Source organism: Nyctereutes procyonoides, unplaced genomic scaffold (assembly GCF_905146905.1).
Source record: "Nyctereutes procyonoides isolate TBG_1078 unplaced genomic scaffold, NYPRO_anot_genome, whole genome shotgun sequence".
Lineage (NCBI taxonomy): Eukaryota > Metazoa > Chordata > Mammalia > Carnivora > Canidae > Nyctereutes > Nyctereutes procyonoides.
In genome coordinates this window covers 8,200,041-8,206,236 of record NW_026575141.1, presented here as the reverse complement: position 1 = coordinate 8,206,236, position 6,196 = coordinate 8,200,041, and the positions used below count along the sequence as shown (strand labels likewise).

Sequence of the window (6,196 nt, the reverse complement as noted above, 5' to 3'; positions counted from 1 at the left end):
TATAGAAAATGGCTCTAAAATTATCTGCTTGTGCCGAAAGTCATGGGAAGAAAGAAATTAGCACTAGCAGTTTTGTCTATTAATCTATCAAATGAATACTGGGATGTCAGAATCAAGTGATAAATACCTAAGGACAGGTGCTTCAATACATTCTTTCGAAGAGAGAAAGCAGCTTGAAGAGGAGAGGTTAACAGCCTAAAATGTCAATTCACATTTGCCCAGAATTAAAATGAGGTACTATAATAAAAGCAATAAAAAACAGTGAAATCTTAAGTTGTTGCTATTCAGAGGACCCCACTCATTATATTAGCATTTTTCTCTTCTAAGTTTAATGGTTTAGAAATAAGGTTTTCGTAGAAAGTATATAATAAATTATCCTTGGGTTAAGCTACTATAAGGAATGCTGAAACCCAAGAGCATCCCCAAATTGGTTTGTTTATGTCTCTAATACCACAAACCCAATGATAATATTTCAAACTCTCACCAAGTTTTCTTCATTTCACTCTGCCACAATGGGAAGTTATTCACTAGTTAGCTTCCTTACCTAACCCTCATCAAGGTTGGTTAAAATACATACAATTAAGTTTACCTGTCTTGTATTACTTTTTAATATGGCTATTAGGAAATTTGATTTTTAAAAATATATGTATTCTGGTAGGCTGAAACCTAAGATAGCCCCCAAGAAACAGAAGAGATTACAAATGTGGAGGTGATCATAAGGTTTGATAATAATGATGAAAAGTAGGCATCACTAAAGCAAAATATCAAATCTCTAAAATACTATCTGCAGAATATTAAAAGATGAACAGCTCAAAAATGAAAAATAAGGACAAAACCAGGGATGGTAGGATGACATGCTTGCCTGTGAATGGAAATCCATAGTTTTTTCATTGATATAAACACAGAAAACAAAACTAAGCTCTAAAGAAAAGAGGTGTTTGCAAGGTGTTCTTAAGAAGGGAGCCCAAAGAGTAAAAGCACTATTGGGCAGAGAAGATCCCTCAGGGATTTGGTGAATCATAGCGTCATTTTTCATCTTCCATATTGCCTCGATGTTTCTCATACAATTGCCTCTGTTTTTCCCAGAGTTATGTATGTGTATGTATATATGTATGTATACAAATACTTATATATTTTTTCTTTTTTTAATATTTTATTTATTTATTCATGAGAGAGAGAGAGAGAGGCAGAGAGAGAGAAGGGCAGAGACATAGGCAGAGGGAGAAGCAGGCTCCATGCAGGGAACCTGAGGTGAGACTGGATCCTGGGTCGAGGATCATGCCCTGGGCTGAAGGCAGCACTAAACCACTGAGCCACCCAGGCTGCCCAAATAATTATATATTTTTTACATATTTTATATCTTGCCTTGATAAAAGAAAAGGAGTATTACCACAGATACAAGTAAATCTGCTCATAGGAAGAAAAAACACTTGCTAAATTAATTAGTCTCATAATTTATACTTATTTCCTTATAAATGTGAATATCCTATAGCAGTTTTTCTTTGATTAAACTTTGGCAGAGATAATGCCATATGTTTAGAACATTTTCCTGAATTCAGAAAACTGTACTTAATACCTTTGAAGTTCAACAAATATAAGTAACTGCTTTCATCTGGAGAAACTCTGTCGAAAGTGTCATATGTCATTTCTGTGAGGCAGTAATGTCCTCTGATGCTCAGGTACCATTCTCACCTCATGTGGTACAGGAAGGTCTTGTATAGAGAAGGAACAGCCACAGAGTCTATGAAGGATGACAGCTCCCTGGGAGTGGCAGAGATATGCTGTGGACTTTGCATGGGATTCAGAGATCATATTACTGTAAGTTTCATGAAAATGAGAAAAAAAATGTGCCAAGAAACTAACTGCTCATGGTAAAATGATAAACAGAAATAATAAAACCAAGAAGTTGGCAATAGCATAAACAATGGACAAAAAAACCAATACTATTATGAATAATTCAGTTAAGCTAGATTGTAATAAAAACTATGATGAGTTTGTAGATGGATATTTATCCTTTGCATTCTTTTTCAAACCTCTTCATTACTTTAATGAGTGGCATTAACCAGATCACATATAAAGCATTTCCTTTAAATGATCTAGCATCAATTATATACATGTTCTTTAAAAAGTATGTTACTTTTATAGCAGACCAGGAATGAAATTTGTTTTGTTTTCCAAATTTTCATTAGATACAAATAAGTTTCACTAAAATGTGATGAGATTTCTAAATCATACACTTCCATCAGTTAGTTTCAACATCTTTTGAGAGTAGGACCCTGGGGATATAAAGTACTTAAGTGCAGAGAACAAACTCTCACCTGGGAAGCTCAAGTATTTTATTTTCATCAAAAACTGTTATGCACAGAGCAAAAGACTTTCCCAAATAACAGTGATCAATGCAAATATATCTAGCATTGAACAATAACTTATAGTATTTTATTTTTTTATTTTTATTTTTTAAGATTTTATTTATTTATTCATGAGAGACAGAGAGAGAGAGAGAGAGAGAGAGAAACAGGCAGGGACACAGGCAGAGGGAGAAGCAGGCTCCATGCAGGGAGCCAGATGTGGGACTCGATCCCGGGACTCCAGGATCACACCCTGGCTGAAGGCAGGTGCTAAACTGCTGAGCCACCCAAAGATCCCCATAACTTATAGTATTTTATAAAAATACTTTAAAAAAATCCTTTTTCTCCCCTTTATCAATATCTGCCTTCCCATACATTGGCCTAAGACCCGATATTTGTATTGTTTCTAGAGGATTTTAGCTATTTATAAAGTAACATTAATTTCTGACCCAACTGAATTGTACAAACAAAATATGTTTTGTATAACTGCTTCTTACATCAATACCATAATAATGCATTTTGATCATAAATGTTTTTTTATAAGATTGTATTTATTTGAGAGAGGGAGAATGCACACAAAAGAGCATGAGTGGGGTTGGGGCAGAGGGAGAGGAGAAGCAGACCCCCCCCCACCCAGCAGGAACCCCAATGGGATTCTATCCCAGGACCCTGGGATCATGGCCTGAGCTGAAGACAGACACTCAACTGACTGAGACACCCATGCACCCCCTTTGTTAACTTTTAGAGGCATCAAATATTCTCCTATTCTGCCACTCTGATGATGTCCTAATAGAAAATATGTCTGTTACTGGGATCCCTGGGTGGCGCAGCGGTTTAGCGCCTGCCTTTGGCCCAGGGCGCGATCCTGGAGACCCGGGATCGAATCCCACGTCGGGCTCCCGGTGCATGGAGCCTGCTTCTCCCTCTGCCTGTGTCTCTGCTTCTCTCTCTCTCTCTATCTCTGTGACTATCATAAATAAATAAAAAATTAAAAAAAATATATATTCTCTTTAAAAAAAAAGAAAATATGTCTGTTACTATATATTCTCTTTCAGTGTATTAATTCCTTATTATTACTTTTTAATTCCTCATTATTAGAAATGGCTGGCATACATGATAGAACTCCTATGCAGGGAAAAGAAAAAGAAAAAGATGGAATTATCTCAACTCTAGGACTTAAGTATATGCCCAATTGTCTAAAATTTAAGTATAGATTCTACTACCAATTGTACAGACTATGAAAATCTCTAGGCACCGTAAGAAGAATAAAAAGATAACCTATAAACACTTGAGTACACTACTTGAAACGTATACAGAAAAATATCTAAAATATATAAGTGGCATCTACCACTTAAGAAAAACTGATATAAGAATGTAGTGGCTAAAAGAAGATAAATATATGCCTAGGAAGAGGAAACAAATCATAAATGAATATTAAATATAGGTTGGGTAAATGAAGTTACAAGCACAGTGAGATAGTTTTTAATATTGACCACTTTGTCAAAAATGAAGAAGTCTGAAAATATCATGTGTGAATGAAGACGTTAGGCAACTATGATTTTCATATATTTTAATGAAAATAGCTAAATGATTATATAATTTAATGAATAGTTTAAGAATAAAAGTATTTTAAATTACTTAAATGATCAAAAACAATTAAAAGTAAACCATAATCAGTCTCTTCTCAGGCTTGTTATCAGCAACAATGAACGAAGACTACAGCTTCAATATTTTGAAGAAAATAATTTAAAACTAAGACATTATTATTGATATATAATGGCATAATAAAAGCAACACATTTTTACACAGTCCATATACTCTTTTTTTGGTTTTAAAGATTTTATTTATTTATTCACGAGAGATACAGAGACAGACAGAGATACAGACAGAGGAGAAGCAGGGTTGGTGCAGGGAGCCCAACGTGGGACTCGAACCCGGGTCCACGATCACACCCTGGGCTGAAGGCGGCACTAAACCACTGAGCCTCCCGGGGTCCCCCCCCCCCTTTTTTTTGAACAAAAGTTGCCAAGCTCTACTTCAGTTGTGCTGGTTGCAGGTAACATACCTAACTCTAGTTGCCGCCCCACACAATACAGCCCCCTGAGCAGGCTCAGCCACCCTTGGCCCCAGTCTCATTTCTTATCCTCCTTTTTGTCCTTCTTGTCACCCTTGTTGGCCTGTGAGGCCAGAGAGCCCATGGCATTTCAAATAGCTTGAGATCCACGCCTGGAAGGTTCTCCAGGACGCTCTGAAGGAACTCGGGGCCCGCAGCACATCGTAAGCGTCCTCCTCCTTGGCGGGCTCAGATGTGTCCGTGGCTGAACTGGCATCAACGCCAGCTCATTCCGCCTGGCCGAACTCCGCACCCTGCGGGGACATCTGCATGGCACAGGCAATCTGCTCCTCCTCAGTCGTACTGCGTAGGTCGGGGGGCCCGCTGCGGCCCAGCTCCTGAGGGCTGAAGGTCATCTTGAGCAGGGCGTCATCTAGCCTTGGGCCCCAGCCGTAGCCATCCCCGCCTCAGCAGCAGGGCCCGCAGCCGCCCCCCGGGCCTCCTCCGCCTGCCGCTGCCGCTGCCGCTGCTCTTCCATAGAACACGGAGGGCCAGGGCAGCTGGGATCAGCGCTGGGATCCACTCCGAATTCAAAGCCGCTAGCACCGAGACCCAGCGTGGCACCACCTTGCCAGCCCAGAACCGGAGAACTGATGAGCGCAGCCGCCGAGCTGGGCCCAGGGGCACTGCCACCAGATGAGAACCGGTTCCATCTTTGCCCTTCAATGTGTTTACAAAGGCTGTCAGCTTTTCTGTGTTCACCTCCTCTTTCCCAAGACTGATAATGTCAACATTTACCTTTTCCTTCTTGAAACGTTTAGCCAGTTTCACCAGATCCTTCTCGTTGTCCTCCACGGGGCTTCCCACCAAGGCAATAATGCGCATCTTGTGATTCTTGCCCTGCCGGTGCTTCAAGAGCCAGACGAGCCACGGGGATACCAGTGCAGAAGGTGATCTTGCCCTTTGGTTGGACAGTGTGGAGCTTGGAAAGAGTGTGGCCGGTGTCAGGGGTGAGGGTGGTCAGCATTTCACAGTCATTGGCCAGTGTGATGAGGCCCACATTGTTTTCAGGGTTGCTGCGGGCCTTAGGAGTGACAAACGATGTTGACAGCATCTTGTTGGGCCTGCAGCCAGGTGGGTAAGAAGTCCTCATTCTGCACATACTCACTGTTGTCCACACAAACCGTAGTGCTTTCCAACACCATCTTGCCACCTTCCTCCCTTCCCTACCGGTTCTCCTCTCCATATACTCTTTCTAGGAATTATTTGAGGAATAATTTTCTAAAAATTCATCAGTAAACAAAAGAAGAAGGGCAGAAATGGTGGATCCAACTTAGGAAAGCAGTGACCGGATATCCCAGACTGGCCATTTTGGAGAATGTTAGAGAGGTGGCAGTCCAGGTAATAGTTAGAAATGGAGGATGTCAGTAGGGTGTAGGGTAGTATAGGTAATTGGGATAAAAAGGTAGAGTTTCATACATAAATACCATGACTTCAGGATATAAAGGCTTATTACTTAATAAAGACAAGTGGAAACTCAGGGAAGAAGGGGAATTTACTAAAGAATTACAGGGCAAAGAAAAAGAAAATTAAAAAAAAAAAAAAAGAAAAAATTCAAACGTGCCCTGTCTTAACCACTGATAGAATGCCAAGAAAAGTGAATCTATTTAAAATTAATTCTACACTAATTCTACTTAGAGCAGTCTTTGGTTAGAGGCATTTGCCACACAAAAGAATGTGTACTGCTGGCTTAATTTTTCCATGACCACAATGTTGTAAATGCTATGTGTTGTTT

At 39.9% G+C, this 6,196-nt stretch overlaps 1 pseudogene; it reads right to left on the bottom strand.

Annotated features, from left to right (window-relative positions):
* Nucleotides 1-4,480: 4,480 nt before the first annotated feature.
* On the bottom strand, nucleotides 4,481-5,606 carry LOC129498279 (26S proteasome non-ATPase regulatory subunit 4-like; annotated as a pseudogene).
* Between the last annotated feature and the right edge of the window lie 590 nt (nucleotides 5,607-6,196).